The 12,610-nt window shown below is 47.3% G+C and overlaps 1 pseudogene; it reads left to right on the top strand.

Moving 5' to 3' along the window:
* Positions 1 to 528: 528 nt before the first annotated feature.
* Positions 529 to 1,208, top strand: LOC115332673 (annotated as a pseudogene).
* Positions 1,209 to 12,610: the final 11,402 nt, after the last annotated feature.

The raw sequence follows: 12,610 nt of genomic DNA, 5'->3' as shown, positions 1-12,610 counted from the left end.
TCTGGAAAAAAAAAAAAGGGGGGGGGGGGCAATACACCTGTTATGGATTACTACCGTTTGTATGTTTACTTTTTGCGGACCCAAATGAGCATAAGAGGGCTCGGCACTCACCGGACGGCCGACATGGCTAACTTTCTGCAACTGCTCATGCAGGTGGTGCCAATACTAGGCACAGCGAAACTGAACGCGCCGTTCTTCGTTCCCGAAGATAACGCCGGACAGGACCACATCATCATCACCAACTGGGATTGCTTGGATTTTCGTCAAGGGTCATCGACGTCACCCGCCGCACTTCTAGAAAAGGAGCGACCGGACCCGACCAACGTCAGAGGGCTCGGCACTCACCGGACGGCCGGCATGGCTAACTTTCTGCAACTGCTCATGCAGGTTGGTTCACAATACGATCAGTGTAGTTATAGAAGTGACTGCAGATTTCTGGTGATAGTGCCGTGCCCTCGAAAGTGTCGTGCCATTTTATCGGACTATTGGAATGTCTTTATGTTGTTGCTGCTTTCTGGGGACATCGAGTCAAACCCAGGTCCAACAGAAATAGAGGTTACTTTACAGATGATTCTGGATAACCAAAGCAGCATGAGTAAACAACTTCAAGAAGTCAAGGCCGGACAAGACAGTCTTAGACAAGAAATGACAGGCATTAATGCCAAAATTGCTGGGTTTAAAACTGCACTAGCAAATATTGAAAAGGAAATGGCGCAAGTTGCTAGTCTAAAGAAATCTGTTGCGATCTTGGAACGAACCGTAAGGCAGCAAAATGATAGGCTTATCGACTTAGAAAACAGAAGCAGAAGAAATAACCTTCTGATATTTGGTTTACCCGAGAAAGATAATGAAAGTACTGTGGAGCTCAAACAAACAGTAACAAAATATGTATCCCAGAAAGTTATCGGCGTCACTGTAACTTCTGTTGAACGAATTCACAGACTTGGGCGAAAGCGTGATGAAACAAGTAGGCCAGTAATCATGAAGTTCTTCGACTACAACGAAAAAAATGAAATCCTAAAGAACTGTAAAAAGCTAAAAGAAACGAGACTGAGCATAAGTAGTGACTATGCAAAAGAAACAGTAGAAATCAGAAAGCAACCTTGGAAACCGCGGCATCAAACAAAGAAAGGGGTGACAAAGTTTCTCTTGTGCATGATAAGCTCAAGATTAACAAGGAAACATTTGTGTGGGATTCTGAACTTAAGCAGCGATGTCCTCTGCAGTCTAGGACTGAAATGCATGATTGACTAGTTTCTACAGACCGAAACGATCCTCCCGAACTGAATGTTATAAACCTAAACGCGCGAAGTGTGGTAAATAAAATTGACACTCTGGAATTTTTGTTAATTGCTCAGAGTCCTCACGTGGTGGCGATCACAGAAACATGGCTTTCTTCTGATATTGCGAGCGACTGCATTGTTCCCCCTAATTATAAATTAATAAGGCGTGATAGAACCACCAGAGGCGGAGGCGTAGCAATTGCTTTGCGAAATGACATAAACTGTGTAGAACTTGAGTGCGAATGTAATGAAACTGTCTGGTGCCGAATATCTTATTGCAATCGTGTGTTTCTTATAGGGGTAGTCTAAAGGCCTCCAAACGCTCCAATTGACTTCTTAGAACGTCTGAATGATTTTCTCTGTAAACATGTAAAAAGTGACACCAGGGTAATTCTAACTGGAGACTTTAATTTACCGCATGTGGATTGGGATCTATTGGTAGCTGGTGGTTTTGATATTCCCAACGGAGAAAAAATGCTCGAGATTATGTTTAATCACAATCTTACGCAAATAGTCAGACTGCACTAGAATTACTGATCAATCTCAGTCACTATTGGACTTGGTCTTTATTTCAGACAGTATATCTGAGTACGAAGTTTCAGTTAATGAAGGTATCTCAGATTACAAAATGGTTGTGTTCTCAACCCCCTTACCCCGCCATGGGCCTTGCCGGGCCTCCAAGCCCATTACTGTTAAAGACTTTGCTCGCGCAGACGATACAAGTATTTTAGATTACTTAGAGACATCGTTGGAAGCATTCGAGCAACTTAGCACTACTAGTACAATTGACGACCTCTGGAACTTTTTGAAGACAAATATTTATTTTTGAATAGATCATTATGTACCTAGCAAAATTAAACATGTTCATCGTACAAATCCTTGGATAACACGCGAAATAATTCACTTGAAACGACGAATCAGAAGGCGTAGAAAAAATAACAAACAAAGCGTGAACGCCTTAAAGAGCAGTTTAAAAACGGCACTTAGAGAAGCCAAGGAAAGCTTTTTTTCAGTAACTCTCCACAATTTTATAAAAACTGCCCCCGAAAAGTTTTGGCGTTTTTTAAAGGGACAAAAGGAGCCGATTGAACAAATCTTTGACGGTGACATAGTTATTACAGACAATGTAGAAATGGCAGGGCACTTTAATCGTTTTTTCCAGTCAGGTTTTTCAGCGCATGAGTCACATGTCATGCGTGAAGCCTCAAGCGACGCTACTGAAATAAGCACACCGGGCGTGGTGATAACCCAATCCGGAATATTCGCGAAGTTGTTATCTCCTGATACGAAGAAATCAACGGGACCGGATAAAATACCGTATGAATTTCTAAAAACGATATGCTGAGTGGCTATCCCATTATCTTAAAATTGTTTTTGACACATCATTACAGACTCATACTTTTCCACAAGAATGGTTATCTGCCTGTGTTGTACCAGTATTTAAAGACGGAAGCCGTCTCAGGGTAGATAATTACAGGCCCATTTCTTCGACAAGTGTTTCTTGTAAAGTAATGGAGCATATTATTTCAAAACACATATTCACTTTCCTAGAGGACCGAGGCATGTTCTACCCCCACCAGCACGGTTTTATAGATGTGGCCTGTCAACGGTAACCCAACTTGTGGAAACGTTTCATGATTTTTCTTTTGCCGTTAATAATAAGCAACAAGTAGATGTTATTTGCGTCGATTTTTCAAAGGCGTTTGACCGTATACCACATGAAAAACTGATATGGAAATTAAAAGCACTAGGTCTAGGTTCCATTATTATTAATTGGATTGAAGCCTATCTATCAAATCGAAGTCAAAGAGTTGAAATTAATGGAAGTCTATCTGCGCATTACCTGTGTCCTCAGGAGTCCCTCAGGGCTCAGTCCTGGGTCCATTGTTGTTTTTGATCTATATAAATGATATCGCTACTTATATTCAAGCTCCAACTAAACTGAAGCTCTTTGCAGATGACTGCTTACTTTATGCTCCCGTAGACAATTCCGTCGATCAATTGAACTTAAACAGGAATTTGGAAATATTAAGGCAGTGGTGTAATTATTGGAAAATGCAGATAAATTTTCGTAAGTCGGCATACGTGCACATAACAAACAAGAGGAACGTTTTAAAATTTTCCTACAATATGGGGAATGTGAATTTCAATAATGTGGACAGTTTCAAGTACCTTGGTGTCAAGATCTCAAATGACCTAGAGTGGCGGGCCCATATTGAAAATGTTTGCCCTTCGGCCTATCAGAGTCTTGGTTTTGTACGACGGAAATTAAAAGATGCTACTAGGGACGCAAAGTTGAGTGCCTATAAAACGATGGTACGTCCTATTTTGGAGTATGCAGTGTGGTATGGAGTCCCAACAAAAAAAGTTGACAAAGAAAAATTAGAAAAGATTCAAAGGTTGGCTGTACGTTTTATTCTATCTAGGTATAAAAGAACAGACTCTGTAACTAGAATGTTGCATGAGTGCGGCTTGCAGCCACTAGAAACTAGACGGAAGATTGCAAGGTGAAAGTTGTTTTTTTCCCTCTATAACGGACAATTAAAAATTGACCCAGCATTGTGTCTGAAAGAAGTGCATAAGCGATCAAGAAGACTAAATCATACGAAAACGGTCTAACCTTATTGTAGTAGAATAGACGTCTTTAAATACTCTTTTTTCGCGCAAACAATTGAAGAATGGAATAATCTCCCGGAGTGTGTCATGAATTTAACAGACGCGTCTCATTTTGAGTCTTCCTTGGAAGAGCTTTTTTCAAATTAAAAGAAATTGTGGATGATTGTTGTTATTTGAAAATGTAATAGTATTTTGTGTGTCCTTATTGCTGTTAAACGTTAAGATTGTATGTTTTTCCCTTTTATTTCTCCCTCTCCTGTAATAGCCTTCGAGAGAAGGCTGACAGTATTGATAAATAAATAATGCGTGATGCGCTTCTCAGCATTGCCAACTTTCTGGGACATTTAACGAAACAAAGTGTTTCCAAGAAAATATCAAAATTCAAATTTATTTGCGTTATATAATGCTTACAGTGCTTTGGAATATTACGATATTTTGTCAAGAAAAGCAAAAATTGATAATTTTGTGAATGTGGCGCCCTTGGGATTCAATGACTTGTAGAGCCATGGAACACAAAGTATACGTGACCGAAAGTTTCAGCACTGCTTATTGATATTATATGGCTGTCATCAAAACTATTCTCGGGAAACATTCCGATGCTTGATGTTGTTCAGTTGAAATTTTCCTTTTAGCGCATGCTCCGAGGCGTTAATGTCCCAGAAAGTTGGGGATGCAAGCGATTTTAATTTTGGAAACAATGCTTAGTAAAAATAGGATAGAAAAAAATTAAACAATCGTCTGAATTCGCCGGGCCATGGCCGACAATTTAAGAATTTATGAAAATTTCTGCTTTCGAGTAGAATTCATGATGTGACAAACTTCTTTGCCACGTATTCGATACGGGAGGAGCTAAGCCTCAGTTGCTGGCGAGCATTTGCTTGTCAGCACCTGTCGAGTTACACTTGGATAAAAGCGTTTTTGGCAAGCTCAACTATGCTAAAACAAGTGTGCGGCGCTTTGCAACACAACTGTGCACTCGTGCACAGCTAAGAAGGCAGCACGTTATTTACTCTCGTGAATGCAAAACCTTTTTCTCCGACAGCCTCCACAAATCTGAAAAAAAAAAAAAAAGAATCAGAAAGGCTGGATAGCTCTGACGCACGCCGCGCGAGCTGTAATGTGAAGCTCCAGGCTTGTTTTTAAACGTTTTAATTTTTTTTAATATATAAAAAGCAACTTCAAGGCGGTGGTATTCATTAGAAATATCGCTCACAAAAATCTGAAGCGCTCGACGCAGTGGAACCTTAGGCGATAGCGGCTTCGAGGCGGTTGCCGAACCATTCGCGCTGCTGCGCACATCGCCGCCTCGTTCCGCTCCCGCTCTTCTTCCTCCGAAGAAACGGCGGCAAGAAGTTCTCTGGTTGCTGCCGTCGCTCATAGATGGCGGTAGCTGTCCAGAGTTCAGTGTAGGGAGGCTCTAGTGAGGGTGGGCCACGGCGGGGCTAAACGCGCGGCGCGAGGAATCAGATAGCGTTCGTTCGACGGGCATCCGAAGGGTGCATCGTTCCGTGGCCACCGTGCCCGCGGCTGACAGTGTCGCCGGCTACCAAACGGCGAAACTCTATGAGAGCGAAAGAAATGATCTCGTTGCCATTACACCCCGGTACACCGTGGTCTTCCTGCACGTGCGACAACCTCGCTGGAGCTCTGCGCGTGTGGAGCATGAGGCGGCACGAGCAGTCTTGTGCACTGCTGCCTGCCTCACGGTGCCCATAGGGTGCCTGCATGTCTGTCTGTCTCAGGGTGAAGACACCCATTGTTGCACTGAATGTGCCAGCGCGTCACGCTCTCGCGCACTCGGTGCGTGACCTGGGCGGTAAAATGGCGTCTATGCATTAGCCAAAGCTACGCGCTCAAGCTGAGTGACACCAGATTCCGCGCGCTTCGAAGTGCATAAAAAAACGATTGGGCGGAAAAATGACTGAGATGTCACCACTCGAGCAAACGCGCCCGTGTGTATGAAGGCACTCTAGGTGCCCATGGGTCGACGAGTCATCTGCCGGCGTCGCTTGAAACCATAGTGAGAGGGTGAAAAGCGAACTTTATCGGCACGGTCGCGATAAGCGCGCTGTCCTCACCTGAAGAATATTATCTTACACCGTGGGGTGGGCGCAACTGCTAAATCGGGGATCACGGGATATGGACGCCATGTTATTGCTAAATTTTGCTGGGTGTTTACGGGGAAAAGGGTCGTTTTATTTCCTAACTCAGGTCATAAGAGCGCATTAATGTGCTTGAATAATTTACGCAAGGTATAAATGATTACTTTTCTATAGCCACCAGTTTTTTTCCGATAGGTTAAGTATTTGTTTATCGCGCAAAATGGTAAATTCTGCCATCTTGGGCACTGCTGCTTGTGTAGCAACCCTGCTCTCCTCTCGGCGTTTGCGATAGATTCTTTGCAAAACGTACAGCGCCCCCAGAAAGAAGAAGTCGGATTTACCTTGGCTGCTATTGAGGTTGTCGTGCTATATTGTGTCTTTATTCAAGATTTTCGCTGCCAATTTAAGGTAAAAACGTTAAGATTCTCGCTATTGACGCAACGGTCACCGACCATGGCTGACGCGGGTCATCCCGCCGGCCAAGGCTTACCGTCGATCGCAGTGGAACTGGATGGACAGGCTGAGCGGCCATCATTGGGTATGTCAAGCGCTTCAAGCACAGTCTTTTACTATGAGAGCATCTCTGACGAGCTGGACGCCAACTCGGCACCCTTTCAGCTTGTTCAGAACCGAAAGAGACGCAAAGCCTCAACTAGTTCGGAGTCAAGCGACAAGACCGTCAAGACTATGAATCATACTGATCCCCACCTCACGGTGATAGTCAGACCCAAGGATCCAGACAAACTGATTGCAACCATTAACCCGAAGAAAATTCAAGAAAAACTGGACATGGCTGCTCCAGACGGGGTGATCGTGGTTAGGCCAAACCGAAGACTCAACGTACTGGCAATTGACATCAGAAACAGAGACGCTACGAAAGCGCTCCTTGCACTCCCCACACTAGACGGGATCGCTCTCCTGGCCTACGAACCGCTCCCACGAGAATCGGCGGCCGGGGTGATCTACGAAGTACCAGCAGACCTCACCGAGGTCGAACTTCAACTGGCAGTTCGCACTACTGAACCTGTTATCTCCATCCGAAGACTGGGTAAATCCGAGACCGTCAAGCTCGTCTTTAGCACGGACACCGTACCAGAGTACGTTACAATCGGATACACAAGATACAAGACACAACCGTACATCGAGAAACCACGTCAATGCTCCAAATGTAACCGTTTTGGGCACGTTCGAACCGCCGTTACAAGCGAATCGCGATGCGCTCGCTGCGGGGGACCCCATGATCGCACCAAGTGCGAAGCGGAAGACCCACTCTGCATGAACTGCCACAAGGCAAACGACTCTACATCTCGTTTGTGCCCGGCATACAAAAGAGAGCAGAAAATATAGAGGTACAAGAGTGAAGCTAAGGTTGGTTACACCTCAGCAAAGAAGGTTCTACGGTCTACACAAGATCAGATGTCCACTGGTCATGCCAGGACAGCGGTCATCCAAGCAAGACACGACGTCGCAGCTCACGATTTTGGTGCTCAACGAGATTCCCCGTCAACGCAGCAATCCAGCCTGAGAAAAGGCAAGACCTATTCAAAGTCCACAGAAGGTACAGCTCCTACTTTGCGGCTAAAGGATGACAAAGAATTTCCAGTACTTCCTGGATCTGCATCAACTTCGCGTGTCGAAGATAAAGAAAATAGGCAGCCCAGGAGGGACCAGTCAAGTGCATCAACCAGAGAGCAACCACCTATGTCCGGGGTCAATCTCCAAACCATCACCAACTTTGTCCGTAATATTCTTTGTTCATGGGATTCTCCTATAGCCCAAGCACTATTAACCATACTAGATGCCATACTTCTCCTTGTTATGATCTGGTGTCATTAGACAAGCTTCGTAGAGATGCCACCGTCCTTCAGTGGAATGCGAGCGGCCTTCGAAATCGGTTTTGGGACTTTAGACAATTCATATTCAAATATCATGTTCCTATTATCGCAATATCAGAGTTGCGAGTGACGCACAGCATCAGACTATCAGGGTAAGAGCTTTTTCATTCCCACAAAACAACTGGTCTTAGCCGAGTTTTGGTCGGCATTTGAAAGGACCTGACCTATATTCAACACGATATTCCGTCGCACCCTACAAATGAGTATATTGCTGCGACTGTTAAGATAGAAGACATTTCGTTCACACTTATTGCTAGCTATATACCTCCTCGAGCAGCCTTGGACATTTAGAGGCTGAATAAAATTTTACAGCAAAGAACATCACCCCATTTTCTGACAGGAGATTTCAATAGCCACTACTCATTATGGGGAAGCAGAAAACTTAATGCTCGAGGGCAAGCCTTATTTGACGTTACACTAAAATATGACCTTGCAATTCTTAACGACTGAAGTCCGACGTATTTCAGAGGTGCATCTACGAGTAGCTCTCTAGATTTATCGTTCGTATCTTCATGTCTCGCTGAGGGAGCCAGGTGGTTTGCTGATATTGAAACTCATGATAGTGATCACGTGCCCACTTATACTACGTTTCAAGGATTGCGTTGCTTGAAGAGGCGTACCACAATGCATTATACTGACTGGGATATCTTCAAAACAAAACTGGGGTCCGCTTGTACTACACTAACTGAGACAGAAGGATTTGTTGCGGCCATCAGCTCTTCAACCTCCGAAGCGACCGAAACCGCCAATATCACAAACACCCCGACAGCTATTGATGGAGAATACGAACGACTGCGGGCCATCCGCCGGCGGGCTGAGTGCAGGGCAAGAAAAACTAAGAGTGCTGAGGATGCCAGGCTTCTAGGAGAGCACAAAAGCGCGTTATACGACACTTGGACAAGCTTTCCAAAAAACGTTGGAGGTCTCTTAGTGCCGGCCTTGAACCCAGAAAGCCAGTTACTCGCATATGGCTTATGATGCGAAGCTTGCGTGTTAGGCCGCAGCAAGTTCGTCCTTTCCGGGCCATCGCTTTGAGCCGCCAAGTCTCAGCAGTAACCATAGACTAGGAATTCTGTGTCAAGATCCCCTCTTGCTCTACCCTTATCGACTGCAGAGTGAATACGACAGATGACCACCCATCCGTAAGTGTATGCAATGCTGTTGAAGCATATCTTACTTTAAAAGAACTTGAGATGGCACTATTTGCATCTAACGTCAAGTCGTCCCCGGGCACGGATGGAATACGATACTCAGCCTTACGTCACCTGGGGGAAGCGGCTAGATCCTTCTTGTTAAAGGCCTTTAACTCCTCATGGGAAACAGGAATCATACAGGCAATGGAAAATTGTTCGTGTGTTGCCAATCCTCAAACCTGGAAAGTTTCCCCTAGATATTAATTCGTATCGTCCAATTGCATTAACAAGTTGCATGAGCAAAGTAATGGAACAAATGTTGCTAGCCCGTATGGAATAGGATCTAGATAATAGAGGATTATATCCCTCGTCCATAAATGGATTTCGACGCAGAAGCAGCAGCATCGACAATGTTATTGATTTAGTGACAAACATTGAACAAACGAAGACTGTCAACAAGATAACAACAGCTGTATTTGTGGACGTAAAATCGGCATTCGATACTGTAGAACACGGGGCCAATCTTCACGATCTGGGGGCCATTGGCTATGGAGGACGCATATATACGTTGTGGGGATTCCTCTGGTTTCCCTTCCCCGATGGCTGTGATAACGGCCGCGGGTCGGAACGCTCGGCCTACTTCGCTGTGAGCTCCGACTTGTTCGTGAGGCGGAGGGCCGCCTGGCTTGGGGGGCTCTCCTCTCACTCTCTCCCGGGGGGACCTCTTTCCGTCCCCCCGCTCGGATGCGGATCACTGCTGACAGGCGAGGAGGTTTCGCCTCTTGCTTTCCCGCTTTCGGGAAAGGGACTCGTCCGGGTGACAGCAAAAGAGATAGGACGTGTGTCGGCGACTTCTCCGACGCTTCCCCGGTCTTGGCTCTCCGGAACCCCGCGTCTGACCAGGTAAGGACCTATTCTTACCTTGCCGGCGCGGGGGGCATTTTGGATGGGGACATAGTAGTTCATTTTAAGAGTGTTCCAATAAATGCTCTTGGACTCTGTCCTTACTCTGGTACGTGTGTCTTCTCTTAAGCTATATTCGAGAGAGTGAGACAAGGTAGACGATCATTGGCACCGACGGAGGTAATTAATCGAACCGACCCGCGGTAATGTAGCCCTAAACGTCGTCTACATTGCCGCGGAGATGTGGGGACCGCGCTACTAGGTTTGACGTCTCCTTTGAGATATCGCCGCTGTTGAGACAATCCTTTGGTTACTCTATCGGTACCTGTGTTGGTAGCTAGCAACATCCCACATGAAATGGCGCCCAACGTGGGGCCACGACTTCCTTTATTGTGGTCGTGGCTCCTGGCCTCCGTCCCCTTGTCCGGCCTTTGCCAGCAATTCCTTGCCTTTGATCGCCCCGTACCATGAGCGTCCTGATCTCGCCACTTATGGTTGAGCGATTAATGCCGAGTCGGCAACCCGCAGTGCCACTCCTTTGAGCGAGCGCAGTGTGATTCGTACGCGCGTTCCTGTTTTGAATTAGCGTGCGTCAAGCAACATTCGTTGTTGCGGGAGACCCTTGGTTCTCCATGCTTGAGACGAACCCTTCACCTGTGTGTATTTGGGTTCCTTGCGCGCCACCAACAACTTGTCCTGAAGGGAAAATGTAAATAGAAGTTTTGATGACGTTTTTGAGTACCGGGTGGACTTTCATGTACGGCGGGAAGCGAGGCTTTGCAGAAAAGAGTAGCGAAGGATCAGCAGTGCAGTCTGGGAATGTAAATATTCGCGTTTTCTTTGACTCTGAGTAGTCGCGGACACTCAGTTAGAGTCGGACGGTGCGCCTGCCAATAACGTCGATAAGTAGCTGGTACTGCTACTGACGGGCCCCGGGAGCCGGGCCGCGTAATGGTCGGCGTCGAGAGGCAGTTCCCATACTGTTGACACGCGCGCTGGATTTACTGCTGGTATTGCAGTGGGCGCGGAGGGTTTTCTTCGGGAAAGATTCGTTTCTGCTTGATGCCAACATACTCCTGCAGCCTGTTGTTGTTTTCCAAGAACGACACTAGTTTTGCGTTCATGGTGGTGGCGCTACGCGGTCTGATGCGCACTGTGACAGTATCTGGGTGGACGAGTGACTCTAAGACTTTCGGAGGTTATGTTGCTCTGAAACCCAGGCGCCATGTAGCCAGAGCGCCCTTTGGCGATATCTGTCAGACTCGCGTGATCCAGGTGGAAGAGTGACTCTAAGACTCTTAGCAGTTACGTTGCTCTGAAACCTGGCCTTGCCTCAAAAGAAGGGTCCACACCGTTGTGAGCCTTTGATCAAGCCGTATCGAGTGCAAGACATGTTTTTCTAGCCTCGGTAAGCTAGCTAGCTCAAATAGTTGGCGAAACTAGCAGGTTTCAGTGTGTGAGCTGCGGCCCCTTTTGTCTTCCTCCCTGGGGAGCAAGATGGCGGCTATTTTGCGCGGGAACTTGCGTCTTCCCCGCTCGCAGGCGCGCATGCATGGCGGTTTGTTTCTATCGCCCCTTCGAAGTCCCCGTATCCGTTTACCTCGACTTCAGAAGACGGGCCAGCTGCAGACTGTTATCTGTTTTTGGCCACTTATAGTCAACGGACTCTTCCGGTATCTATAAAACCGAGTATTGTAGGCAGCCTCTGTGTTAGCTGCCTGCGCAAAGGATTGAGAACTCGGCGTTTTTCCTAGAAGCTCTCTCCCCGGTGCCCACATTTAAGTAAACTCAATTAGTTTGCTTGGTTTGTGGACGCGTTTCGAACGGAGAGCCCCTTTTTTATGGCTTCTTCCGGTGTCGAATCGGGTCACTCTGGCATGTTCCAGTCACCGCTGACAAACTGGCCACCTTTTTTTGTGGTTTTGGTTGTCGTTTGCTCCTGCCCGTTTCTGCCTCCTTTGCGGCCCGGCAGGCGAGCGACGGTTGCGCGCGCCCCCTCGTTTGGAGGCAGCGGCGCGCTTTCTTCCCTTTGGGGAGGTCTACGGCCGGCTCTGGGCGTGTTGGCTGCTGGCGCATTACGACTTCGCAGGTCTGCTCCGAGGTCGTCCACTCCCCTTCACCAGCCCACTGCGGCCGAGATGGCGCCGCACCCCCCGGGCAGCGTCTCTGGGACTTCCCCAGCTGGTCTCCGTTGGTGGGCGGCGGTCGTTGGTCTTTTTTGGTGCTGCCGCCTTGACGACCGCCTGACTGCCCCCCACTGCAGGCCAGCTCGTACCGCAACACCTGGGTCCAGTGGCGTCAGCACGGTGCCCGTGATGCTCTGCGGTGCTGTGGCGGCGACTGTGAAGTTCTTGGAACTTGAATTTTCCGAGTCTTCGGTCCTGCGGGCCAGCTGTTCGGACACTGTGAAGACGCGCGCTGGGTGTCGCGTGTATATGTTTGGGGGTGCACAGAGAGATATATTATTTTATGAGAGCAGGTGGGCCTCTTTTATTCTTTCATGAGACCCACCTACCGTTTTAAGGAGGGGGGGATGTGGGGATTCCTCTGGTCTCCCTTCCCCGATGGCTGTGATAACGGCCGCGGGTCGGAACGCTCGGCCTTCTTCGCCGTGAGCTCCGACCTGTTCGTGAGGCGGAGGGCCGCCTGGCTTGGGGGGCTCTCCTCTCACTCTCTCC

Source organism: Ixodes scapularis, unplaced genomic scaffold, assembly GCF_016920785.2.
Source record: "Ixodes scapularis isolate PalLabHiFi unplaced genomic scaffold, ASM1692078v2 PGA_scaffold9__187_contigs__length_104089568, whole genome shotgun sequence".
Lineage (NCBI taxonomy): Eukaryota > Metazoa > Arthropoda > Arachnida > Ixodida > Ixodidae > Ixodes > Ixodes scapularis.
This window is presented reverse-complemented; position numbering and strand designations above follow the sequence as displayed.